The sequence below is a fragment of the Rattus rattus genome, chromosome 5 (assembly GCF_011064425.1).
Source record: "Rattus rattus isolate New Zealand chromosome 5, Rrattus_CSIRO_v1, whole genome shotgun sequence".
Classification (NCBI taxonomy): domain Eukaryota; kingdom Metazoa; phylum Chordata; class Mammalia; order Rodentia; family Muridae; genus Rattus; species Rattus rattus.
The window spans coordinates 150,636,951-150,664,574 of record NC_046158.1 but is presented as its reverse complement, the minus strand read 5'-3'; the positions used below and the strand labels follow the sequence as shown (position 1 = coordinate 150,664,574).

The 27,624-nt window shown below is 48.4% G+C and overlaps 1 protein-coding gene across 1 annotated transcript in view; it reads right to left on the bottom strand.

Moving 5' to 3' along the window:
* The window catches only part of B4galt5 (beta-1,4-galactosyltransferase 5), a 50,680-nt gene extending 24,425 nt beyond the window's left edge, over nucleotides 1–26,255 (bottom strand). Inside the window, exon 1 of the mRNA XM_032904759.1 lies at nucleotides 25,977–26,255. The gene's annotated coding sequence lies outside the window, so the exon portion shown is untranslated. The remainder of the gene's footprint in view (nucleotides 1–25,976) is intronic.
* Between the last annotated feature and the right edge of the window lie 1,369 nt (nucleotides 26,256–27,624).

Below are 27,624 nucleotides of genomic sequence, written 5' to 3'. Positions count from 1 at the left end.
TACATACAAACAAAACAGCAATGTAATTAAATATTAAAAAGCAACTCTACATAAACAAGAAGGGTAGGGAGAATTCGGAGTCAAAGACGCTCTACAGCATGCTGTTCTCTCTGTACTGAACCTTTACAGATTTGGTAGTGAGAACAGAAAGCAAAGGAGAGATAAGTTTGTCTGTCTGTCTGCCTGTCTCCTTTCCTTTCCTACCTAGGAAAGGAATCCTCCTGGATTGCCTGGAACTCTCTATTTGGACCAGGCTAGCCTCAAACTCACAGAGCTCTCCCTGCCTTTGTCTCGTACCACCACCCCTGGCTATTAAGAGAGTTGTTTTTTGTCCTTGTTTTTTAATTATTTATTTTCTTTCTTTGTTACAATAAAACATTCCCCCCTAGGGAAAGCTTTGTATAATAAAGGTTTCTGTGTCAAACCGCACTGATTTTCTGCTCTTTGGCACACAGCAAGTCAAATGAATTCTATCTCTCAGGTGACACACGCCCTGCAACCCAGGCCTTAAACTTGCATCTTCCTGCCTCAGCTTCCTGTTAAGGCTCCAAAGGACCTCTCTGACTCAGCTTCTGCGCTGACCCTCCTTCAAAAGGCCACCCTCCCCTCTTTGTGTCTAGTGAGGAGGACACTATAATTGGATCACAGTTAGCCTGGAGGATCCTAACAGATTAATGGGGTTATCTATTCTTTGAGAATTCCAGTTTCTAAGAAGGCATCATCCCAGTTTATATTAACACCCGACTTGCCAAACATTTGAGGTCAGAGCCAAGTTTTCATCAGAGTAGCCAAAGACCCAGAGAAAGCACTAGAAACTGCCCAGCCTGAAGCACACACACAAGACTCCAGAGTCTGAAGGTGGAGGCTTCCCTCCAGTCTAAATAGGAGACTGCAGCTAACACTTGCCTGCAGCCCCAGATAGCAATGCAGAGCAAACAGAAGACAGAGGCCACCGAAGATGGGTGGTGCCTCTCCTGTGATCTGACAGAATGCCAGTCAGACAAAGCTCAGAGCAGATGGGTGCTTGCTTTTAATCCCAGACTTAGGAGGCAGAGCCAAGTAGACCTCTGGGAGTTCTGGTCATCCAAGTCCACACAGTGAGGCCCTGTCTCAAAACACAGTGCAGGACAAGTTTGATTTTGGATCTATCTAAGTTGCCAAATAAACCTAAGTCAAAATATATTAAAACTAAGAATCCTGTAAATGAATCGAGGATCATGATTTAGGGGTATATATAGGCCCCAGCTGGCTATGTAAGAAGTTAAGGTGTCCAGTGACTATCTCCTGTCCCACAAGCCATTATTTGGTTTATAGGATCTACCATACCATGCTGGACTGGAGATGGCTTAGGGGTTCAGAGCATGCGTTACTCTTACAGAGGGACCCAGTGTAATTCCAGCACTCGCTTCAGGTGGCTCTCACACGCCTGTAACTCCAGCTCCACAGATTCTAACACCTCTGGCCTACAGGGGTACACCCCCACACATGACACACACAAACATATATGCATGATTAAAGGTATCTTGGGTCCACGTCCTGTTTGGCACGACTTAGAAGAGAGTTCACAAAGCCTGTAGGCACTGTGGTGCATACCTGCAAGTTCAAAGTTCACAAGTGGAGGCAGGAAGACTGAGGGCTCAAGATTATCCTTGGCCTTGTAGCAAGACCTGTAAGGCCAGCCCGTGGGAGCTTGTCCACACACACAGGTACCACATACCTCAGTGCAAAGGCAGAGCCTTTCGTTCTTGCCACTCCAATGCCTGTCACAACACTCTAAGAGCAGCTCTGTAAGGGTCATGACCTCAGACAATGCCCTGCTGCATCCTGGACTTTCAGAAAGCAACTTATCACTACAACAAAGTATTCTCTCTGGAAGCAAAGAGAGGGCTGGGGAGGGGGGACAGCCGAAGTCACCTTTGTAGGAATACCCAAACACAAACCATTCATTCTCAAGTCAGTATTTCCATCACTCTCATCTCGGTCACTCACACACTGTAGTTACAAATAAGTAAGGAAACAAACAAACTAATGGATGAACAAGCAGCTGAAGCCTAACCCACACTGATACCATGCTGGCAACCGTATCGCTCAGAAATGCAGCAAAAATTAAATTACAGAGGCTGTAATAGATTTGGCACTTTATTTTTAAATATTAACAAGACTGCCGAGGGGAGCACATTTGTCAAGGGACGGAGCTCAGCAGCAGCCCTGCTCGCTCAGAGGCCAATTAGCATTTCCCATCTTGCCTGACAACAGCATCTCTGGGTGCTCAAAGCCTCTTGGGATTCTGGATTTGCAGCTCTGGCCTGTGCTGTGCCAAAAGATCAGAGCACCAGAAGCTGGCCAAGCAGGGCTAACCCAGCAAACCTGTCTTGCTTTGTTTGGTTTCTTTTCCTGTTTGGAGATTAAAACTCAACATACTACACTGAGTTCGGTCGTACATGCTGGTAATCCCACCCCATGGCAGGTAAAGGCAGGAAGTTTAGGGGTTCAAGGTCAGCATCAAGGCCAGTCTGGGCTACATGAAACCCTGTATCAAAACACCAACGAGGCTGGCAAGATGACCCCGCAAGTAAAGGAACTTGCGTCAAGCCTAATAATCTGAGTTTGTTTCCAGAGCCCATACAGTAGGAGAATCCATTCCTACCAGTTGCCCTCTGACCTCCACAAACACCCGAGGCACAGGCATGGTTATTGAAATGGTTTTGTTTTATTCCCAGGTGTGGGATGAGGCTGCTTCAGACCGTCCACAGCAGCTGACTAGGATTTGCCTTGTGCTCTAGCAGGGGTGTGATTTTGCCAGCTGCAGAGAGTTTCTGCAAGTGTTTGATGTTAAGACTCTTGAAAGGTTGTATACATGCTAGACAGAGCCCAGAGAGGGCTGCGGCTGCTCTGCCTGCTGCTGGTTGTGGTGGGTCAAGAAGTTGTGTGCAAAGAGATGAGAAGAAATGGGTATCCTAATGGCAGAGATCAAGCTTGCCCCAAGAAACTTGCTGCCTCTAATCAGCTGGAAGTAGTCTAATGGTCCCCGCGCCCCCTTCCCCCTCTAGCCTTCTCTCTCTCCTACCTAGTGTTGGGGGTTGGAAGGGTGAAATAGGTTGGAGAAGAGTGGTAGAAAGGGTACCCATAAAGTAGTCAAAAGTTGAGCCTTAGGGGTTGGGGATTTAGCTCAGTGGTAGAGCGCTTGCCTAGGAAGCACAAGACCCTGGGTTCGGTCCCCAGCTCCGAAAAAAAAGAAAAAAAAGAAAAAAAAAAAGTTGAGCCTTGTGCATGCATAAATAAGTTAATGTAAAAAACTCTCAAGGCTGGAGAGATGGCTCAGCGGTTAAGAGTACTGACTGATCTTCCAGAGGTCCTGAGTTCAATTCCCAGCAACCACATGGTGGCTCACAACCATCTATAAAAAGGAATCTGATGCCCTCTTCCAATGTGTCTGAAAACAGCAACGGTGTACTCAAATACATGAAATAAATAAATAAATAACTCTCCAGAAATTAAAATAATAGACAAGGGACTAAGGGGCTAAGGGTCTAGGGAAGCATGAAAACTTTGGCCCGTACTCACATTAAAAAGCTGGGTGCTGGTGTGCACCTGCAACTAGGGCCAGGGAGGCAGAGACAGCAGTTCCCTCAACAGCCAACTTAGCCTACCCAGGAAACGCCAGGCCAGAGAGACCCTGACTCAAAGATGAGGTGATGGTAACTAAGGAACCTAAGCTGACCTCCGTACACATCCGAGCACATGCGCACACGCATACACATAACGTGGTTACTTTATGTTTAGTTTCTCTTCTTGCCTTGTCTTTCCCTCCTGACTCATCTTTAAAGTCAGACAAAGCTAGATCTGGAGAGATGATTCAGCAGTTCAGAGCACTGGCTTCTTTTCCAGAGGTCTGAAGTTTGGTTACCAGCACCCATAAGGTTCTTAACCATCTATAAATACAGTTCCAGGGGAGTCAACATCCTCTTCTGCTCTCTAGGTACCAGCGGCCCACATGGCACACAGACAGACATGCACATAAAATACCCCTACAAAATAGAGGCATGCAGGCAGGCAGGCCAGCCGGCCAGCTGAGTCTCTTGGTTCAATGTCCGGAGTTGCAGCTGTAGGCTCCGTTCTGCCGCCTGGAAGATCACTGGAGGTTGGGTATCCACTTCATGTTTTAGGCTGTCTCAAGGCTATCCCAAAAGTCATTCCTGAATTCAAACACCCATAGGCCCTTCCAGAGCCTTAGAGTATGTGCCTACTATGCTCTAACTCACACCCAGCCCCATACATACAATGCACACCTCTGGAGCCCCCCTCTCTCACACACACACACAGAACAGCTGTCTATTGAGGGCAAATGCCTTTAGGGATCATAACAAACAGGTGTGGCAGTGTCCTCACACCTGTAATCCTAACACTCAAGGGCTGACGCTGGAGCGGACATGATAAAGAGCAGCCTGGACTACATGGGAGAACCGGGTCTCAACAAAAACAATAGAATATTATAGTGTTCTAACCACAACATCCTACCCCAGACACCTCTCTAAGTAAGCTTTCTAGAAGCATCTTGCTAATTTGCAGTTAGAACAAACACACTCAAGAAAATGATGTTCCCAGCAAGACACCAATGTTCCCTGTGGGGATGAGAATGTGTCTGCGTTTTGGTCCGGTAACTGAACTGACGTTGGGAGCAGCCATACAAGCAGAGATGAAGTTAGGCTATTAGCTGAGGACTGTGCTAACTCTGCTCCAAGACAGGATGGATGCCCAGCTCTCCACAGTTTTGTCAGCCCGTGTCAGCCTTTCAAGCACACTCGTGAGTTACAGACCAGGGACATAAACTAACAGATGAGAGTTACAGCTGGGAGTGGAGCTCAGTGCCTGCTTCTTGTGTATACAGCCCTGGGTTCACTTCCAGCACCATGAAAAAGAGCTAGGCTGGCTTAGCGATGACTGCCCCAGGCTGGCACAGGAAGCGAGGATGTAAACAAGGCAAGCCTTGGGATCAAAGCAGAGCTGGACTGTCACAGAGGAGCAGAAGGAGTGGGAGCCCCTCCTTTAGTTCCTCTACTGTCCCAAGAACATAGCAGTCCCGCAGTGACCACAAGACAAGCACTAGCCACAGCTTAAGAGGTATACCCTCTGCTGTGAGCTCTCTCAAGGACAAGCCTTGTGAAGAACCCAGAGACTTAAGAAGACGATCAGCCACACACAGTGACATCAGCATCACTGAGCCCAGGACCAGCCAGGGCTGTGGCAGGGCTCCCCAGACTCCCCTCCTGATAAAAAAGGCGTTACGATAATTTATGGAAACAGAACAAGAGCAGTTATTTATAGGGGCTCTTAAGACTTGAAGAGCCTTGACCACCTACCTGTCCATCTACCTCACTGTGAGCACTGTCAATGCTATGACAATGGTAGGTAGCAAGAGTTCTGGAAGCCCAAAACAGAGCCCTTCCCATCTCCTGGACAGACTGGTCTGATTCCATGCTTACTGTGCAAAGACCAAGGCTAAAGGCAGAGACAACAACGGAACAAAGGGTACCTCATCTTTCTGCTCACCCACCTCCCGCCTCAGAAATGCTGTGATGATTAAATGGATTATGGGAATTGATCAGACAGGAGTCTAGGCCCAGCTCCATTTATCTCTGTGTGTGTGTGTGTGTGTGTGTGTGTGTGTGTGTGTGTGTGTGTGTGTGATGTGAGTGTCTGATGTATGTGTGATGTGTGGTGTGATGTGTGGTGTGTGTGGTGTATGTGTAGTATGTGTGTGGTATGTGTGTGGTGTGAGTGTCTGATGTGTGGTATGTGTGTATAGTGTGTGGTGTGTGTGTAGTGTGTGTGTGTGTGTGTGTGTGTACGCACACGCACAACCACGTACAGTCAGAGTCTCACTATGCAGTCTAAGCTGTCCTGCAACTATGTAGACCACGTTAGCTTCAAATTCAAGAGATTTGCTTGCTTCTGCCTTCCCAGTGCTAGAATTAAACGCGTGTGGCTTGACCCAGTTTCATTTTTAAAATGACCTCTTGCCTCTACCTTTCTTTTCCACCCTTTATAAAACTAAACAGTACCTTTGTGAAACAGGTCTCAGACAAGCTGAACGCTGGCTAAACAAAGAAGTGTCCTGTTCCTGTTTGACTGAGCTTCCTGCGGTGGACAGGACTGGAGTGCTGAGCCCGAGTCAGGCTTTCCACAGCACATGTCACACCGCCACTGCCAGCAGGCGGGCAAACAGGAGACTGAGAAGATTCGGCAGAGCACTCAGTCAGACTGAGAGGCAGCACAGCAGAGTACTTACTTACCCAACACCTAGGAGGCCCTGGGTTCAAACCCAAGCACTATCACCAAACACAAACAAACAAAGCTGTGAACTAAATTAAATAAACCTTGGGGCTGAAAGCCTGAGGTTAGAAGCACTGACTGCTCTTAGAGGACCTGATCTAGCCTCTGAGGAATTGCTTTATGCATCCTATTGTATTACTGTTGTTATTGTTCTTATTCTTACTTTATTATTTATTAGGTAAGGTCTCAAGTAGCCCAGGCTAGGCTGGCCTTGATATATAGGTGAGGATAAATTTCTGTTTCCCTGTGCTGGGATTCACCACTATACTAATTCTACGCAGTACTGAGGACCAAGTCTACGCAGTGCCAAGGGTCTAAGCCATGCATGTTAACTGGGTAGCTAACTGGGTGCCTCAGCAGCCCCTAGACCGATTTCTTAGCACCTTTTACCATCAACATCTGGGTGTCCACTGCGGTAAGCAACAGCACTCCAAAGGTATTAAAAAGGGCGTAGAGTGACTCTGGCCTCCATAAGGACACCTGGGCCTAAGCACTGGCTTTACTTCAAGCTAATAGTGCAATCTGGCCAGCCATTTAAGCTCACAGACAATCTTCCCACCTACACAATGAAAAAAGCAATAGTCCCTTGGGTTAGTAAACGAAATCAGTGGACATGAGCGGTACTCACAGTCTACAGAGAGCTCCAGGACAGTCCTATACAGAGGACAACTCTGTCTCAAAACAAACAAAAATAACAACAAAAGCCAGACACAGACATGATGGCTCACACCTGTCATCTCAGCATTCCAGTGGCTACAGCAGAAGGATTGCCACAAGTGCAAAGCCAACCTGGGCTACAGTCACCTTCCTGCTTGGGACGCCAATAGTGCTGAGACCCAGGGACCCTGTTTTGGGTGAAGCGTTTAACTTCCTGTGTTAACCCCAGCTTTTATGTTAGGCTGGTCCAGCTAGAGCTGGGTAGGAAGTCTGACTCACAAGCCTGTGGAGCTGAGTTTAAACTCTGGGTCGAAAGAGAACAGACTCCTGAAAGCTGTCCTCAGATTCTCACTACATAAGCATGAAGCCTTAAACCCAATTTCCTCTCAGTAAAGGATACACCTATAATCCCAGCAATGGGGAGGCAGAGATCTGCCTGTCTCCTCAAAGACAGTGTGAAAGGATTTGTAATTTTACAGAACAGTCTAGGACTCAGGAAAGCCATATTTACTCTGCCCTGGAAAAGTCAGACAGTAACTGCAGCCGACCCAGAAATCAAAACGCAGGTCACCACCTAGATGCAGTCCTCAGATCTATCAGAAGCTGTGCATCATTTTTAAATCTTTTGAGTTTCATATAGTCCAGGCTGGCCTTGAACTTCCAATGCAGCCGGGGGGGGGGGCAGGGGACACACACCCCTTGAACTCTGGATCGCCCTGCTGCAGCCTTGAGAGAGTAATGAGAATGCGTCTGTGACCTGAGAGCAGGATTACAGGTGTGTGACACCAGGCTTAATTTGTGAAGCCTAAGTCTTTTGGAAACGCCCCCCCACACACACACACACATGCTCCAAGCCGGAACATGCATGAACAGTGATCAATCTGTACAGTGCTGAGAGTTCTCCTCATCCCAGATGCCCAGGTACTGATGTCGTCTTCTCTGACTTAGCACCCACAAGGTCCCATGGGGCCAGAGGATCACCAAAAGAGCCATGACTTAGTAATAACACCTCTGGCACCAAAGGAGAATTTGGGAACCTGGGAAATGCCTATGGAACAAGAGCACTGTTCAGCATCTGCCTGAAATCATGCAGGTCGCATCCCAGCATGTAGGAAGGTCCACTGTTTCTTCTACTCTCTCCTTCCCTTCACTCTGAAGACAGGGTCTCCCGAGTTTGCTCAGAGCAGTTCACGTCCTTTGTCTTCTGGTTCCAGTTCGTAGTTTTAGCCCTAACTCTTTGTGTCATCCCTCTTCAACCCCAATGCTACATTGCTACATTCTCTGTACCAACTTGCTGGGCCAGGTCAGGTAACTGGTTCCTGCATAGGACTGAGGAGGAGACGGAAGGCAGGAAGAAGGTCGATGCCTGTCCCTGCCCAGAGCGTGTACTCAGCACCTTGAGACCCCAAAGACGGCTAAGCTCTCAGGTCACAGACACACACTACCTTAGTCTGCAGGAGCCCAGGGATCTCCTCTCAGCTGTCAGTCCAGAATGAGGGTAGCAGGTGCACTAGCCACAGAGAGCCACTCAACAACTCAAAACTCAAGTCTACTTTTCTGGTAGTGATAAGAAGTTAGGGCTGGTAACTTCTCACATGTTACCAACAAGTCTTAAATGGGGGGTGACTTTGCTTCTCAGGTGGTAATATATAGGATTTTCACACCCATAGGAAAGAGTACTACTGGTCCCCGGGGCATAAAGGCCAGGGAGGCTACCAAGTGTCCTGCAACTTCCCAAGACAGATGCCATCCTGCCTGGACTGACTATCAGCAGGGCTGAGACCCGGGGACCCTGTTTTGGATGAAGCTTTAACTTCCTTTAACTTCTCTTTTCTTTTCTTTTTTTCTTTTTTCTTTTTTTTTTTTTTTTAGGAGCTGGGGACCAACCCAGGGCCTTGCGCTTGCTAGGCAAGCGCTCTACCACTGAGCTAAATCCCCAACCCCAAGCTTTAACTTCTCTATGTTAACCTTTAAAACCTTTTAAATTAGGCCAGTCCAGAACTACAGTGTGAGGTCCTGTCTCAAAATGGGATAACTTGTCTCACAAACCTGTGAAGCTCAGTTCAATCTCCCCACCCAAGGCTGAAGGAGAGAATAAACTCCTGAAAGCTGACCTCTCGTCTTCACAGAGAGAAGGTTGGTTGGTTTGTTTGTAACAGAGCAGTCACCCAGCAGCTTCTGTTTTACCACTGTAGATGACCTACAGGAGGACTCTGGACTCTGAAGTAGCTCCTACTGTGCTGTGAGCTGTCTTACTGTGTGGGAGGCTCTCCCCGGGTCCTCTCACTGGGTAAAGATCTGCAGAAAGCAGCTTCTGCTTCAGTGATAACTGAGAACCTGTGACAGGCCAGAGACCAGGAAAAACAGACAGACAGACAGAACTACAGACTGTGAAGAGTTGCCAAGGCCAACACAAGGCTAAGAGATGGAATTCTGAGGAGAATCCCAGGGTGAAACGACACACTGCAGCTGCCCTGCCCCTCAGGGCTTTGGCCAATTCCAGGTACCAGGAAGAAGACTAAAAAGGGCTACATACCCTGGCACAGGACCAAAACCATTAATGCCAGCAAAGAGCCTTGCAGGCCTGTGATAGCACCTCAGGTCTAATGAAACAAAGAACAAAGGGACAGGAGGCCCCACAGAAGTGCTTCAGGGACACAGTCTGAGTACCAGGAGACTTAGGTCCTCTGCTGGCACTTATAGGGCAAACTCACAAACCAGAAGAGAAGGAACCTACCAAAACCTCACCTTGGGGTCAGCTTAGCTGCAGTCAGTCAGCTTTCTGGTCTTATAACAAAATTCTTTAGACAATTGGTTCATAAAAAAGAAAAATAGTTCATCTATAAAAGAAGTTAAGGCAGGAGAATAGAATGCTCTAGACCAGCCTTTGGGCTTTGTAGCAAACAAGCAATGCCAATGAGATGAGCTCACTGCCCAGGCTGGTGTGCAGTCCCTGGAATTTGTAAGATAAAGGAGTTCCCACTCGAGCAACTCCTCTAGCCTCTGGGCTTGTGGCATGGCATATCTGTGCCTGTACTCACAAACTAATTAAAAATTAATGTTAAAAGACAGTGACACAAGCCAGGTGCAGTATGCAGGCCTTTGGTCCCTGCACTCAGGAGGCAGAAGCTGTCAGTTCAAGGCCAGCCTGGTCTACAGATCGTATTCCAGGACAACCAGAAAAACCCTGTCTCACCTTGCCCCACCCAACCTCTCCCCAAAGAGAGTGATACTTGGAACAACCTCACTGGTAGATGCCTGGATTCCATCTGCAGGACTGCAAACTGGGCTTGGTGGCAGCACAGGGAGGTGAGGCAGGAGGGCCAGCATTAAAGCTCATCCTCCCAGCTGAAGGAATGGCTCAGGACTTAGGAGTGATCGATACTCTTATAGCAGACCTAAGTTCAGTTACCATCATCTACATCAGAAGGCTCGAAACTACCTGTAACTTCAGCTCCAAGGGAACTAACACCCTTCTGGCCTCTGTGGATACCCATGAACACATGCCATATAATAAAGTAAGTGGCTAATCTTGGCTACACAGTGAGATTGAAGCCATCCTGGGATATATGAGATCCTGTCACAAAAATAAATACATACATGCATACATGCATACAATCTAGAATTCAACCTCGAATTAGAAATACATTTACTTTAATAGGGGTAAAGGATGGTTTATCAAAGTAGATGACAAAATAGAAGAAAAAAATCCACAGAATATACAGACTGAAGTTTGGAAAAAACCAGAAAACTAACCCTGGCAAACCTGCTTTTCCTCCCCTCTTGATACACAGAGATGAGCCTGCTCCTTGGCCATCAGTACAGTGCGTCAGAGAACTAACCTTGTGCCTTGGTCTGTGAGAACAGAGTTCCTCACTTCGCTCCCTCTCTGTGCTCTCAAAGCCCCCAAAGTGAACTGCTAACATTGAAACCAATACTCAACAAGGTTGAAAGAATCTTTCGGTGTCTCTAAATGGCTGAATGGAGTCCTTGGGTGGAGCCCATGGCACACACCGTCTCTGCTGTGACGTTGTTTAACAGAAATCAGCAGAGTGGGCCTGAGGACTCTTATGTAATAGAGAGCAGGAGGGTTGGAAAGGCCCAAATGACATGCTGTCCCAGCAGGAGCTCCTTAATGTGGGCTATGCATTATGCTGTCCATCTTCAGGACAACCTATAGACGAAGACTGAGTCATCCCCAGGAAAACCATCTCAGAGAAGAGATATCGCCACGTTACCATGGACACGGAGAAGCTGCCCTCTAAGGTTCTGTAGAGGTGGGCCCTGGTCTCCTCATATGTAATGGAGAGCTGGACAGGGGGCTGATAAACCAAGAGAGGAAAATAACCTTCGATCCTTCAGGCAGCACAATCATACATGGGACAAAAGCTTAATTATGATTACAGTTCTGGAAAGTTACACACATACATTGTGTGAAAACTACTGTGTAACAGAGGCAGACAGCAGTCAATGGATTATCTCAAAATACAGATGATGTCTACTGTTTCCACCACAAGCTAATGTACGATAGAGGCAGCAGACAGGCCGATTATACACAAAATTTTAAGTAAAAAACTTTTAGTTAGCATAACAAAATAAAAAGCCAAAAAGAGCATCAAAATATCAGTATGTGTTATCTCAGATTTCATGTTTTGTTTTGTTCCCAAAATTTCACAGCAGATTATTGGCCTTTTTTAAAAATTACCTTTGGTTCCATTTATTTTTACTTGTTACACATAGAGGGGGGCAGGCACCTTTGAGCTCACTCTGAAAATACTGTTTTTTTATTCCAAAATAACTAAGGGCTCCTGAGGGGGAGGGAAGCTGCAGTCACTAGTTGACCTGAAATAACCCATGTGAGAGATTTTAGGTGACATGGATGTCCCTCTTACCCCATCTACCTCTGTACAACCAGGTTCTCCCAGCGACAACTGCCGGGGCACTGCGGCTGCTCCAGGAGCTGGACAGTGGCCAGCGGCTGCTCCAGGAGCTGGACAGTGGTTAGCCTGTTTAAAGGTGTGCCCTACAGTTCCACTTTCTGTCTTCACTGTGCTCTCACTTTGCCACACTTGTCCCCGAAGCCCGGATTAGATAACAGTGATGCCAGTGTGCAGTTTCTATTCATACGAGAGCCCTCTGCCATACCCACAACCAACCGATATCACCACCATTACCCAATGGGCCAGATGATGGACCGTCAAGTTCCTTAAGGGGACAAAAGACACAGAAGCAACCGATCCTTGCCCTGGAAAATACTTCCCTGCCACATAAAGGCTGGCTAGCCACCTGGTCACACAGAAGTGAGAGTGGGGCTGGAGATGCTATCCGGGCTCTGAGGAAGTAAGTCAGGAAGTGTGTGTAAGGCTCAGACAAGATAGGAAGTGCTCCTCTCACTTCAAAGTCCCTTTCTCTGCACAGGAAATGAGCTTGGATGGACAGCACGGGGGGGGGGGTATCTGGGCTCAGCCTAACGCAGATATGGCTTATTCGAGGGTACAGCTAGTCAGCGCTTCTCCACACTGCGGCGTCTGCTCTTGTTTCCCAGAGTTTAGACCTCTTTCTGATCAAAAGGCTCAAATCCACTGACCAAAGCACTGCACCGGGTTAACATCCGGTTCAGTCTCATCAATCGAGGTAGGAAGGGGGACGACCTGAGATCCTGTGGCAGCTCCACCCTATGCAAGTCAGAGGGGGAAATCCTGGTGGGAAATCCTCTGTAACCTCTGGGCACCCAGGCTGCTAGGTTTGAGGCACCTACAACCCCCTCACAGGGCCTCACAAAAAAGCAGGCGTCAGGAAGGTAGATTGACTAGCAAACACAGAGGCCACATAGCAACCTAAGGCCAAACAAGTCTCACCACACAAGATTCTTTGAAGGGCGTGGGCTAATTGGTTTCTTCGTTACCTAGAGGTAACTAAAAGTGAACAGTCCACAGGAAGCAATCAAAACATCTGGGAAACCAAGAGACATGGGAAAGATTACAACAATCTCAAGCATGCTCAGCTACAGCGGCTCATGCCCTAACACACTCTCATGCTCAGCCACAGCGGCTCATGCCCTAACACACTCTCAAGCACGCTCAGCCACAGTGGCTCATGCCCTAACACACTCAGGAGGCAGAAGGAGCACGTGAGCTCAAGAACTGGAGATGTCTTGGAGAATCACAGAGGCTGCGTGACCAAACAGAATGCCCATTTCAAGTGAGGCTCTGATGGCACAGCTGTAATTCCAGCTGCTGGGAGCTGGAGGCAGATCAGCTGTTCAAAGTCCACATTAAACTTACCCAGAGGGCCACGCCATTCAGTAGAATCTGAAATTCTCCTTAACTTTTTCAATAGTAGGAATGAAATGAAGTAGATTTGACAGCAAAGGGTCAAGCATTTTACACAGCAGTAAAGACAGCATGCCTTCTTATATTTTTGGTTGTAAGCCTAGCCTTTAACAGCTGAGCCATCTCTCCAGCCTGTCAACATGCTTTCTTTATGGTCTCCACGTCCTTACCAGGGACAATCGCATCCAGACACTATGTTTACAATTACATATGAGAAACAACTATCCCAGAAAAGAAAGACTACAGCAAACAGCAGGGCAGAGACTTGGCTTCAGGGGAGGGAGAGGAGGGGCTGTAGTACTCTATAGAATCCCAGTCCCGCCGTACTCGCTGCTGTTCCTTCTTCACCTCTCAGCCTTCTCAAGTACCTATGCTCATAGAAGAAAACAGAAATTAAGAGGGCGACAGAGATGATTAATGATAAATTAGTCTCATTTTCCTTTACCACTCTTAAAAGTCGACTTAATGGCTTAAAAATATTGTTGCAACAGAACAAGAATGGCAACGTGTTAAAACCCAATCAAACATGATTCACTCCAGAATGTTCCATGTCTGGTAACAGCTTACATCAACAATCTGCTTGCAAGAGTCACTATCCAATGAAAGTCCGTTTTCTAACATACAATTCGTACCTGAACCATCAGCTCTGACAGGGCCACCTGCTTTGCCGTCTTAATTAACACTAACAGGTTAACAGGGCTAAGCACACTGATTTAGCTGTGTTGAACTGGTAGCCATGGGGCATGGATCTGGAACAGAAACCACAAGGGCAGGAGCCAGGCGGCAGGTGCTTTGGCAGGTCTCCCCTACAAGCACAGACTAGGCCCTGCCCGAGGCTACTGTGAATCAAGTACCACAGAAATTAGCAACAGCTTCTCAGAGGAAAAGGCCAGGGCCTGCCCGCACACCAGTGCTGTACTCAAAGCAGCGCCTCCCTTCAGGTTTGTCCCAGTCTGAGAGACATGGCCCCTGCAGGTGGTCTACAGTGCAAGGGTTCAAGGGAAGGACAGAGATGGTGGGAATTTCACTGAGATCAAGAGCTTCAAGCGTCCACACACAACAGGTATCTCAATCCTCCCTGTGGGCAGACGTCCTTTCTCACAGACAAGCACCTGAGTGGGCAGGCCATATGAGGAAAGAAGTCAGGCACTCAAAGCTTCGGAAGTCCAGACTGCAGACGGCAGACCCGCGTTCGCCTTCTGCTTTCTCCCGCGGCAGAGGGGTCTCTTCTGAGCCTTCCACTTCGTTTCATGATGAGGTCCCTGGTTCATCCTCCACTATGCTACTGACTCTATCGAAGCTTTGAAGTTTTCTGTAATAAAGTAATCACTAAGGAAACAAATTAGCTTGCCCCAAAGTAGCTCTTGAACCCTAGTTAATCTTCCCTAGTGCCAACTGAAATTCAAACAAATCCAAATATTCTAATTCTTACAAATCTTAGGATTCCTAATACCTTAACCAGAGTGAAAAGAAGCCAGGCTCACCAACTCCACAGCGAAACAAAGGCAAGTGAACGCCAAGCCAGCATTTAACTTCCTCCCCCACTCACAGACTCCCGGTGGTACCCAGGCCAGAACCCTGTGGTGTGGGGTCCAGCAGCCCCTGCAGGTAACACCTTGATGGGGGGCCTTGCTGCAATGAAATAGGGCTCTTCCCACACTGTGCTCACTAATACAGAGCACGGGGCACGAGATTCACTGAGGGCAGGTTCCCACAGCTCAGCAGCTTCTAGTCTAAGTCAGGGCAGACAGCTTCCTTGTGTTTATTGATTATTTTACCTCAAGGATCAAAGCAATACTGTATTCACTTGAGATGTGCGGTATCAGTTTTCACACAATGTACAGGCACTGTGCTTACTGTGATGTGAAAGCATGGTTAAAACCCATCTTGAGGGGTTGGGGATTTAGCTCAGCGGTAGAGCACTTGCCTAGCAAGCGCGAGGCCCTGGGTTCGATCCCCAGCTCCGGAAAAAAAAGAAAAAAAAAAAAAAAAACATCTTGAATCCTAAATTGGGATGGGGAGCCCTCCCACTTGTCAACAGCCCACAAACCCCATATAGCAGGCAAGCATCTGACTTCAGTGGGCATGGTGACTCTGAACTATGCTATGATTCATACTTGTGATCATAATCAGCATTTTAACAGATCTATAATGTTCTTGTCTGAATCCTGAGTCCCTTGCCTTGAAGGTTACTAGTAGAGAAAGCATCAAAGTTCTCTAGCAAGAGGGAACACTCAGGATCTCAGAGAGCCCCACCTTCACTCCCCTTTCATTTGCAACAAGTCCTTCTAGGGCACTGGGTGGTAGGGGAGTCAGAGCTCCAACAGGGACCACAGCATCAAGACCCATGAACCTGATGTCGCAGGAGAGAGAGGCCTGGACAAGCACAAAGCTGGTACAGAAAAGCCAATCCCGAGCTGTCTATGCTGGAAACATGATGCACAACAAATGCTTTCTGAGCACCTACTAAGTGTCACACTGATTGATGTGGCCTCACTATGTAGCTCCAGGCAGGCCTTGAACTCTCAGTCCCCGTCTCTGCCTCCCAACTACTGGGACTGCAGTGTGTGCTGTGGCGATCTCTGTATTTACTTCCATAGCTGGAGGGGCTCAGTGGATAAGTGAGCACTGTTTCTCCAGAGATCTGAGTTCAGTTCCCATTACCCACGCGGAGTGGCTCGCAACTGCCCCGCTGCAGCTCCAGGGATCTGATTTCCTCTTCTGCCTCTACATATGTAATCAGACAAACATACACACACAAATAAATAAAAGTAAGTAAATCAGTGGGTGAGGAAAAAATAAATAAATCTTGGTGCTAGAGAGCTGACTTGGGGTTAAAGGACTTACTGTTTGGAAAACATGTGAACCTGTATTTTTCCAAATCTCACTGTATTTGTTTAACCCAGAAACTGCACTGTCTCTCATATAAAAATGTAGTAGGAATGTTAAAGTGTTGAGATATTTCAGGAATCTGGACAATATGGCTTGGCCCTGTTCATCCTAAGCGGTCACAGGATGTTTCTAACACTTAAAACACTGGATGGGACGCTCCTTATTTTTAAGGAACATTATGTAAAGGCCAGGTAGTGGTGGCACAGGCCTTTAATCTCAGCACTCTGGAGGCGGAGGCAGGCAGATCTATGAGTTTGAGGAAAGCCTGGGCTACCCAGAGAAACCCTATCTCAAAAAGCAAAAAAACCCAAACCAACCAACCAACCATCAGCAACCTCAACCTTTGGGAAATGTGAGCACTGACCAAGCAATGACAGCAGGTTGGGGGGCCACTTGCTTAGCTGTTTTTTGAAACAGGGTCTTACTCTGTAGCTCGGTTTTTTGACTCTGGCCATGAACTGGCAGTGATTCTGCCACAGCCTTGAGTGTTTGCAATCAGCAGGTAAAAGCCACCAAGCATAGGTGCCAGGGCTCTAGATTTAAGTCCTAGCATTGAGAATAAAACTAAATTATCTTCTGTACTCCAAGCACTCTAGGAAACCGACAATGACAAGCCACAGAGTAAGAGTAAACATATAAAAGTCTTCCGTCTGATAGGGGTTTAACAGTACTCACAGTGGTGCGGTGGCCAACCAGCACAGATGCTGAGTGCTGGCCAGGAAATGTAAGCCGAAACCAGGGCGAGATGCCACTTTACTCCTACCGCATGCCTCTTCTTTTGGACACAGGTTTCTTGTAGCCCAGCCTGGCTCTGAGCCCACTGTGTGCCTTTGACCTTGAACTTCTGGTGCTTTTGCCTCTCTAATATCCCACCACACCTAGCAGTTCTTTTCTTTAAAAACAAAAACAAAAGAAGCCCAGCTTGCTGGCAAACAATTTAACAATTTTAATCCTAGCCAGAGGAGAGAGGCAGAAGCAGGTGGATCTTTGTGAGCTCCAGAGCACCTTAGTATATAGAATCCCAGCTCAGCCAGACAGGCCTCAAAAAAAAAAGGCAAGGCTGGGATGTAGTCACTTGGTAAAGTCCTGGGTTCAATCCCCAGCACCACATACAAACAGGCACGGTAAGTCAGCACTTGAGAGGACAGGCAGGAGAAAAGGGGCACCATTAAGTCCCTTATGACATTTCTGGCTGACCTAGAACTCACTATCTAAGACTCAGAGCTCGGGCTGCCTCTTGCTTAGGCAGTGCTCGCATCAGACACACACACCACTTGGGTACTTAGGAGTGTGCTTCTTCCCTCATTAACCAGCAGTGTTTGCTGCCAGACTAGACTCAGGGAAATTACAAACCAGAAAACGGCCCTATCATTACTTTGAGGAAATGGAGAAAACCTGGTGTTTATTTTTAAAAATTAAATCCCTTTCCATACAATTCCTAGAGGGCAGATGTGGTGGCTTCTGCCATCACTCAGGAGGTATAGGCAGGAGGATCAGGAGTTCAGTGTCAGCCTCCACTACCCAAACTTGGAGGCCAGCCTTGGGTCAAAGAGAAACAAACATAAGCAGTACCCTGTGAATTGTGTAGTATCCTGTGGCTCAGGAGTGGAGCACTGGCTACCACTGGGGCCCTGGATTTGTTGGGGGGAAGGGGAAAGGGGGTCTGGGGTTGAGCAGCCTGTCATTTCTAGTCTGTTTTGACTTCCTTAGCCAGAAACTTTAAGTGAGTCAAGTAGGAAAAGGTATAGAACTCCTCTAAGGAAAAATACAAAACTGAAATCCTGATGAGGAACTGAAGAGACAGAGTGGGGTGGGATGGGGAAGGATGGGGCAGGGTGGGGTGGGATGGAATGGGATGGGGTGGGATGTGGTGGGATGGGGTGGGATGGGGTGGGATGGGGTGGGGTGGGATGGGGTGGGGTGGGATGTGGTGGGGTGGGGTGGGATGGGGTGGGATGGGATACCTCTGTGGCTAAGAGAACTTCCTGCTCTAGGAGAGGATTGGAGCTCAGCTCCTAGCACCATACCAGGTGACTCATATATGCCTGTAACTCCAGCTCCAAAGGATCTGACCTTCCTGGACATGCTCTCACATACAACATACATACATATAAATAAATCTCTAAAAAAAAAAAATTTCCATCCAAATACTTTATTTCAGAGTTTTCCAAGGGTTGTGGATGTAATAAGATAGTGGAACGCCAGTGTGAAAAATCAGATTCTTTCAGAATTGGAAGACAAGTTAGGCTTTTTAAATTTTATTTTATTTTAAAGACACGGTTTCTGTGTAGCCCTGGCCATTCTGGAACTCCCTTTGTAGACCAGGCTGGCATCAAACTGAAAAGATCTGCCTGCCTCTGCCTCCTGAGTGCGGAGATTAAAGACATGCCCACCACCACCTGGCTTAGACTTCCTTAAACCAACAATTCTGTCATTTTTCTGAATGATAATAAAGGTTTAACTAACACAATTATGACAACAGTGTAGTCTGTGAGAAATACTATTTTCTGATCATCACAAATGGCCCACTGATCCAAAATCTAAACTGAGCAAGAATGCTTTATGCTTCCTGCTTAAAAGACATAAACACAGAATTCCTCAGCTTGATGGGCTCTTTCCCAGAGATGAAGCCCGTCGCTCAGTGGGCTTACCTCAGGAAGAAGCTAGGGCACGGCTTCCAAGTTCGTTCTTTCCCGTCCAAGAATAAGAAAACAGGAACACCAAGTGAGCAGAATGAATGGCAGTTTGATTAAAGAAATGTGGGAAAAATTCCCAAGAGTGGGAAGGGCTCCGAGGGAGGAATACAGTCCAGCTGCCCTGCCCAGTGGGCTTTTATAGGTTTTATGGTGGGAATTTCTAGGAGACAAGACATCTGCATATCAGGTACCCAAGCAGTAAAGAGTCCACTGTTCTAGGTCACCTGTGTTTCATGAGTAGTCAGTTCATCATCCTAACCCTGTCCTTACTGCCTAAGAGAAGCTAGTTCCTGTACGGAGCTGGATAAGTGGTTCACACCTACAATCCCTGCCGACCGGAGGATCTGAGTTCAAGGGCAGCCTGATCTACACATTTGTTTCTCAAGAACAAACAGCAGAGCAACAATCAGCAGCTTTATGAGGTGAAATAATTTTCTCATCTTTCCAAGTTTCCACTTATTAGACACAGAATTAAGTAATAGGTTTAAAAGCCTATAAATTATAGTGTTCACCTGGAGGGTGAAAAAAATAGTCCTCTGTATTGATACTTATTACAGTGTGTTTGACTTTTTATTAAAATAACAAAGAATTGTGTCCAGTAACACAGAGATTAATTTACAGCCCAATTCTCTGCTTGCTTTTTTACCACTCCGCACCCACAGCCGGGCCACTCCACCGGTACAGCTATCTCCATAATTAGGCCACGCCCTACCTCAGACAGCTATTCCTCAGTGATGCAGGTAACTAAGGCACCTGGGAACAATGTCCAGGCTCCTTCCACAGGCAGTGTCTGTGTCACCAGAGGACCCAAGGCAACCAACCAATTGCTTACTCATGCTAACAAAGGGAGAGGGGGAAAGCGGGGAATTCGAGAAGGGACAGCTCTCTGAATAATTTAAGGTGCCGCCCATGCTTAGGGAAACTGAATTCATGGGAGGATCCCATGTGAACGCTCCTCACACAAAAGCACTGTATAAAAAGTCCCTGAGTCAAAAGGCAGTGCTCTTCCCTTCCACTATGCAGACTGGAGGCCCAGGGTGAAGGGCCCTGTTTGCTGCTTGAGACCTTGGAAGAGGGGCTGGGAAAAGCAAGACTCCTCTGCATACTGAAATGTTAAGGATGACCCCAGGGCAGAGGCTGAGACCCAGACAGACACCATCCTTTGCAGTGCTTTGCCCCTTGACAGAGGACTGAATGATCCTGTTGCAGTGTTTTCTAAGACAACCTTCCGTGTAGATTCCAAGTCTTGGATGCAGAACCAATGTCCTCAAGCAACAGAACTGTGTTACACATGGGGACCAGACACAAACCCTTGCTCAAGCTTACAGCAGAAGTTTTACAAAACTTGCAGGCAGGACAATGAAGCTTTAAAAAATAGGAGTTGCCGGGCTCTCTCCCCAGCACCACAGAAAAGGGCAAAGGGCATGCACCCTCAGGTCAAAAGGTGACTCTGCTCAGCAGTTTCTCCAGTTCACAGGTGAGAAGACACAGCAGTTTTGCACCTAGGTGTGGATGGGAGCCACGCCCACCACAGTTAGAGCAGCAGCAAACAGAACGGGCTTTCCACCCTGCATTATGCTGAGCCCTTTGACAGCCACGTTCCAATTTAATTCCGGCAAGCACACAGAGAGGTGGTTTCCTCTATGAGAACAGGTAGGGAAAGGGAGAACAAAGTGTCCTCGGAGTCAGGGCTCCCACTTCAACTAGTCTCAGTCTGCCACAGCTGGGCCTTCGCAGATCCCACACTGGTCTTCTACTGCCCCTACCCACAAGTCCCTACTCTTTCCTGCTCCAGGCCCTCCACATCCTAGTGTTCTAGCACTACAACCTCGCCCATGACCAATGAGTGACAGTATTATTCTGCTTTCAACCAGGCTGTCTGGCCGCCCCCAAGATCTTAAAACTCTCTTGCATCCCGCATCAGAATAGAAGCAGAAAACCTTCCCCTGGAAGGGAACACAGAGGTCGAAATGCTCTGTCCACCTCACTCCCAGGCTACCCCGCAGCTGAAAGTGCACAAGGATGCCACAGAACAACCTGCTGACTGACTGACTGAGTTAGTGAAGCCTCTCCACCTCCCTATGTTGGGTCTGCTGGTGACACTGGGATGGATGTAGCCCTTCAGGACACACTGTCTTCCCTTGCTATGTGTTTCTTCCAACTAACCTTACCATCATCCCTATGCCTTGGTGCCCTTAAGCTATCACTAGTCTTAACTCTGGGCAAATGAACTGAGGTCCAGCTGATACGCCATCTTTAAAGACAGACATGCAAATGCTAATTTGCTGAACCATTTTCTTAACTCCCTTTGTCTCAATGATCTACAAAAAAACAACAAAACAACAAAGTAAGGTCAAAGGTGGGTCCTGGAACCTGAGGAAGGACTTTGACTTCCCAGATAGTTCTTGACGGGATGACTGGAGGCCTCCACTCAGCTCACAGCCACCCTGCTGTCTTCTGATTAACCCTTATCTACCCAGCTTCACCTCTACACCTGCTCTCCCCCCCCCCAGACTATAGCAGCATTTGTTTCTCCATTTGAATGGCTGTCCCTCCCCTTTTACGTCACAAAAGTCCAAGCAAAGAGACCAGATAAGTCTGGAGTGTCTTAGTGAGTTGGCAGTGTCTTGGCCATTGTGGCTTTGGGTTGTCACTCTCTCAAAGAACTCTAGAAGACCTGGTAAAAGAGCCTCTCCTTCCTGGCTGCCATGATCTCAGCCCGTTGACCTGACCAGACTGGGAGGAGGAGCAGATCCACCTGTTCTCATTGCCAAAGATCAGCTCAACTCCAAACCTAAGACCTTTTCTGGATAGCAAGAACTCTCCAGAGAGGACAGAGAACACAGTCAGGCCTGACGGCAGCAGTACTGCTCTTCCTGCAGGTCAGCCTGCTCTCTCTCTCTAGAGTCCTCCAAGGAACGGAGGATGGGCGTTACTCAAAGACATGTCCGGAACTTGAGAGGTGAAGGAAGAATGATCAGTACTTTACAATCTCCAGTCCAGTGTTTTTTAGAATGTCAACAAACCACCAGCACTCCATATCTAAGTCATTCACTAGCTTGATTGAGGTATAATTGAGTCTTTTAACACACAGACTCCCATAGACTCAAGGAGCATGGGCAGAACAATTCAAAGGTCAAAGCCTGTCTAGGCTACGAGTGAGTAAAACCCTGTCTCCATTTCCCTATTGTTTTTAAAGATTGATTTATTTATTTTATGTATGAGTGCTCTATCTGCATGTGTACCTGCATGCCAGAAGAGGGCATCGAATCCCATTACAGATGGTTGTGAACCACCATGTGGCTATGGGGTTCCAGGACCTCCAGAAGAGAAGCCAGGGCGCTTTACCACCCTTTTAAATTACATTTACTTATTTGTTGTATGCCCCAGGGAGACTGTAAAAGTCAGACCTCCTTCCACAAGGCTGGACCAAACTTTACTCACTGAGCCATCTCAACAGGCCCTCAATTCACACACACACACACACACACACACACACTGACACAGATACACACATACTCTCTCACACACACACATACACACACACTCATGCATACACACACGAGTATTCACTCATGTGCATACACACACTCACACTTACACATGTACTCACTTAAACATGCATTCACACACATACACATAAACAAATTCAAGAAACCAAATTACTTCCTCAAAGTTATCTGGTCAAATCAGGAGGGATTTGAACTGGTTCTTTCTTGTCTTTCAAACACTCGCCACAAATCAGCCCCTCCTTGGGACTAAGTGAACCAAACTGGGAAAACCATTCCTCACTTCCTTTCTTCAGCAGTGAAAGAAAAGAAAAAAAGCCGGCCAAAACGGCAAAAGCAGAACTTCAAATAGTAAGCTTTCAGTAGAGAGCTCACAGTTAGCCTTAACCACAGGCAGCAAGTCTCTAAGAGTTCCTGTTGAAAGGCTGGCAGAGGTCGGCAGCCTCTACACATCTTGCCAATGAAGGATCATAAAATTATTAAGATGTTTTCCCACCAGCACTTTATGCCTGCATCTGTTACCAGCTCACGCCCATTCTCCTTTAAAAGACCTGATCAGGTTGGAAGCACTCTGAGGTCTGAAATTCCTCTAGTCAGAGGGTTATAAATAAGGTCAAAGTTTTCTCCAGAAAAGAGGAGGGCATGTCAATACTGCAGGTAAGAGAGATAAGAAACAAACATTCCTCAGGCTGTGGAGAAGGGCTTCAAGGAAAAGAGAGCTCAGCATAAATTCTCCCCTACTTCTTTTTCAACTCTCAGCCCCGCCCCCAATAGGAATTGCAGCCAGGGCTTCATACATGCTAGATAAGAACTCTAATGCTGAAATATAACTGTGAGCTTTTTAAAAAATTAATTGATGAGCAGATGCATATCTCTGTGTGTACGCATATGCCACACACGTGAAGTTACCTAACAAGACCAGAAGGGGGCCTGAGATCCTTTAGTGTGGTGGTTCTCAACCTTCTCAATGCTGCGACCTTTTAATACAGTTCCTCAGGCTGTGCTGACGCCACCCATGAAATTATTTTTTGTTGCTACTAGTTCTGGGATTAGCCTGTCCTACATGTCTCAAAAAAACATTAAAATTGAAAATTTTAATGTGTATGGGTGTTTTGCCTACCTGGTTGTCTGTGCACCGTGCAAGTGCATACCTAGTGCAGAGGCCAGAAGAGAGCAATGGATCTCCTAGACTCAAAGTTCCAAGTGGCTGTAAGCTGATGGGTATCTGCTGGGAATTGAACTCAGGTCCTCTGGAACAACCAGTGCTCTTAACTGATGAGCCATCCTGAAACTCACTTATGTAGACCAGGCTGGCCTCAAACTCACTTGAGATCCTCTTGCTTCTGCCTCCCGAGTGCTGAGATTAGAGGTGTGCACCATGAGGCACAGTTTCAGTTCGTTTCTTATAACCATCTCAAATAAGAGTTTTATACCCTAGGGAACACAAACCCTTACATTCTCTAGACTGCCTCAACCTTCAGGATAGACTTACCACAGCACAGTGGAAAGCTAGACATTTGAAAAATTAAGTTCCTTAACAAGAAAGGCATGGAAGGGGCTGGTGAGTTGGCTCAGCAAAGAACACCTGCTGCTCTTGGGGGAAACCAGGTTCGGTTCCTATCACCAACAGGGTGGCTGCTAAATATGGGTAACTCCAGTTCCAGAGGATCCAGTGTCCTCTGCATTGCATGCATGTGGCACATAGCTACACACACACACCCATGCACGACAGACATACATGCATGCACATCATCCATACACATAAAGTACAACATATCTTTTTAAAAGGCAGTATAAATGAAACAGTCAAATAGCTAAGTGTAAGTGCAGTGATGCGAACTATAAAATGTCTTCTCTTTACCACTCCCCTCCACCCTTTTTTCTTGTTTGCAGTGCTAGGAATCAAACCCAGAACCTTGTACAACGCTAGGTACCACTCTCCCACCCAGCTACATCCCAGCCCTGCTGGTCCTATTCTTGACCAACAGACTTTGAATGGCAATGGATCTGTTCTCTCAAACACTTCTAAAGTCACTAATGAAATCCCAAAAGAGTTGAGTCTTGCAGTGACACAGGGTTTAGGATGCTAAGCCTGGTGGTGGCACGCACAGGAGCTCCACTAACCTACCATCTACTGCAGAGAAATCTAAGTTAAGTTTCATTTCTGTTGGAGAGCCTGGCTTCTATTCTTTCTCATCAAAAACAGCTGATCACCATGGAGATGCAGGACATACACAGACCCAGACCAGAAACACCTGTCACTTTCACAAAAGGACAAAAAATAGAGGGTCTGGCTGGAAGATGCCTGTAAGTTTAAACCCATCACTCCACACCCATTTTATGAGAACCTAATATCCTATTTGCTAATGAGCTCTCTTCTCAATTAATTCCACTAATTAGTTATCTATTCTTGTTCAGCCAAAAATGCCTGCCCTTCTACTTGGCAAGCCTAACAAGCCATAGTAATTATACATCCCTAGTGGGACGCCACTCACCCAGTCAGTTAGGACAATCTCAAGTTAGCTTTTTCGTCTTCAGAGGTCAGGCTGGCAACATGAACACCAACTTTCAACCATCAAGTGAAAGCAGGGGAGAACCTCCCACTCTCTGGAAATTTCTCTGCCAGTTCCGAGTTGCCAGGTCAACAGAGAACAGCAGCATTTACTACTACCGATCTCAAAGGCACTTCCCCTCAGCGGCACCCATCCCAACCATCCAGAATTCTCGCCCTCGGCCCCACCCCCAACAGCATCTTCTCATTTTTCACCATGGGCTGAAGTTTTCTCTAGCACTCCAAGACTATATTAAAGCAGGCAAGTCAGTCGCATTCCTTAAACCTATCCCCTTCTGTCCCCCAAACTACCTGTAACAGCAGATATTTATTTATGTATTTATTTTGAAGACTTGGGGCGTCCGCTATAGCGATAAAAGCTTAAAGGGCATTTATGGCCCTCCGTCCTTTATAGGCTGGGATTCGTGCCCCCATTTCACAGGAGAGAAGCTGAGGGCCCAAGGTCATACAGGACATCCGACCTCAGTGTCCTCTGCCTTTAACCCTCACGCTGCCTGTGCCTTCCCATCAGCGTCCAGTCTGTTCCGGGAAGGGCTCGCTTTCGCCCCAGGCGGTCTCCCCCTCTAAAGGGCGGGCCTTGGAGAGCTGCTACCCATCCGTTTCTTCTCTGAGCGCCCCCTCCCTTCCACCTGGCACCGCTTCCCCAAGGCCCCTGTCACAGCACCTCCTCCAAAGCCAATTCAAACTTCCCATCGGTCCCCAGAGCAGGTCGGGTCCGCTATGAGGAGCCGCGGGCGAGCGGCGGGCTCCGGGGAGGAGGAGGGGGGGGAAAGGGACGCGCAGCCCGCAGCACCGCCGGGTCTGGGCAGCCAAACGCGCGGCCGGGGGGCGCAGGCGGCTGCGTCAGGGGAGGAGGCCGCGCGTGCGGGCGGGCTGCGGGTGGCGCGGCAGGAAACGGGCGAGTCACGGAGCGCGGGGCCGGCCGGGGCGGCGGCGCGGGCCGCGGCGGGAAGGGGCGTGGGGTGGCCGCGGGTCGCCTTCCTACCTATGCCGGGCGCCACATAGACGAAGTAGAGCAGCGAGGACGACAGCGAGAAGAAGAAGAGCGCGGCGAGCAGGGAGCGGCGCGGCAGCCGCAGCAGCCCCGGCGGGCGCGCATGCTGAGCCGGCGGCCGCTCGAGGGCCGACCGGGCCCCGCTCCCGCCGCTCCGGTCCGCCGCCTGGGCCTCGGCCGCCGCCTTCCGGGCTTCGCGCGCCGCCGCCTCGCCGCTTTCAGCCGCCGGCCGCCGGGCCGGGCCACATGAGGCGGGAGGGGCCGGCGACCAGAGGAGCGCAGCGGCGGGGGCGAGGCGGCGGGGCGGGGCCTGGTAAGAGGGCGGGGTGATAGGCGGGGTCTGATGCTGAGGGCGGGGCGAGGGCAAGGCCCGCAGCCTGAGGAGCAGATGGGGGTACCAAACCTAAGGCAGGCCTGATGGGGAACGAAGAGGGCGGGGCCTAGAGTAGGGGCAGGACGAGGGCGGGGCCTGATGTTAAGGGTGCTGCCGCGAGCCTGAGAAGCACACGGGCGGGGACCGGGCTTGAGATCTGATGGGGAAGGGGATAAGGGCGGGGCCGCGAGCATAACAAGCATTTTGCCCCTGACCGAGCCTGAAACCTGACGGGGAGGAGAGAAGGGCGTGGCCTGAGGCAAGGGGGCGGGAATGGGCAGGGCCTACAGGCAGGGGAAGCACATCTCTGGGGCGGGGCCTGGATATGGGGGCGGGGCGGGGTTCACGCGCGTGCACCCTAGCCGCAAGATCCTCGAGCGGCCGCCGCCCATGCTGGCAGGAAGCGTCTCGCTAGTACTAGTTGGTTCCCGTGCGAGCACCCCACGCGGTTGGGGTCGAGGGCGGCGGACAATGTGTGAGTAGCCAGTTAGCGGGCCGCTTCAGGAGAGTAGGGATGCAGAGGCCCAGGCACTCGTGTTCGCCCTCATTCGTCCATTCCAGTCACCATTTAGGATAAATTGGCAGTTACGGATCCTGGGGCTGGGGATGCTCCACGGAGCAAAGGTTCCTCTGGGAACCAGCATTCATGTGGATAAGAGAAAAAAGTCAATAATAACAGATGATGATGAGAGATATGAAAACAACTGAACATGAAAATGTTTTTAATGCATTCTGCTCTGGTGTGGGGTGGGGGCGTGAAGCCCCCTTCACCACTCCGTAGGTGGCATGAACACAAAAGGGTGAGAAAGTGCAAACTGGAAAAAGAGAAGCCCCACTAAGGGGAACAACAAATGCAAAAGCCCAAAGGAAGAAGGGGCTTGATCTGCCTTCAATGAATCCAAGGCCAGCATGGATAAAATCCCAGGAAGGAAAGAGAGATCCAAACGAGGTCACATCCTACTGGACAGAACATTAGTGGCAACTGTCGAGATGGGGCTTCTCAGCCAATAACAGCCTAAGTCCTGAGGTAGTGACTCCCCCACTGTGCCCTTTAACCCTATGGCACAGATGAGAGAACAAGTTTCTGGAAAGACTAAATTGTGAAGTAAGGGCTCAAATCGAAAGTGGCCTGCCACCCAGGCTTGACCACTAACCCCATTTACATTTCTCATTCTGCACTGTCGTGTGTGTTTCCGAGCCCTGACTTTCCCTTCTTCTCTAAAGCCACCCTTGGGTTATGTGTTCCTTTTGGTTTCCCAGATCAGA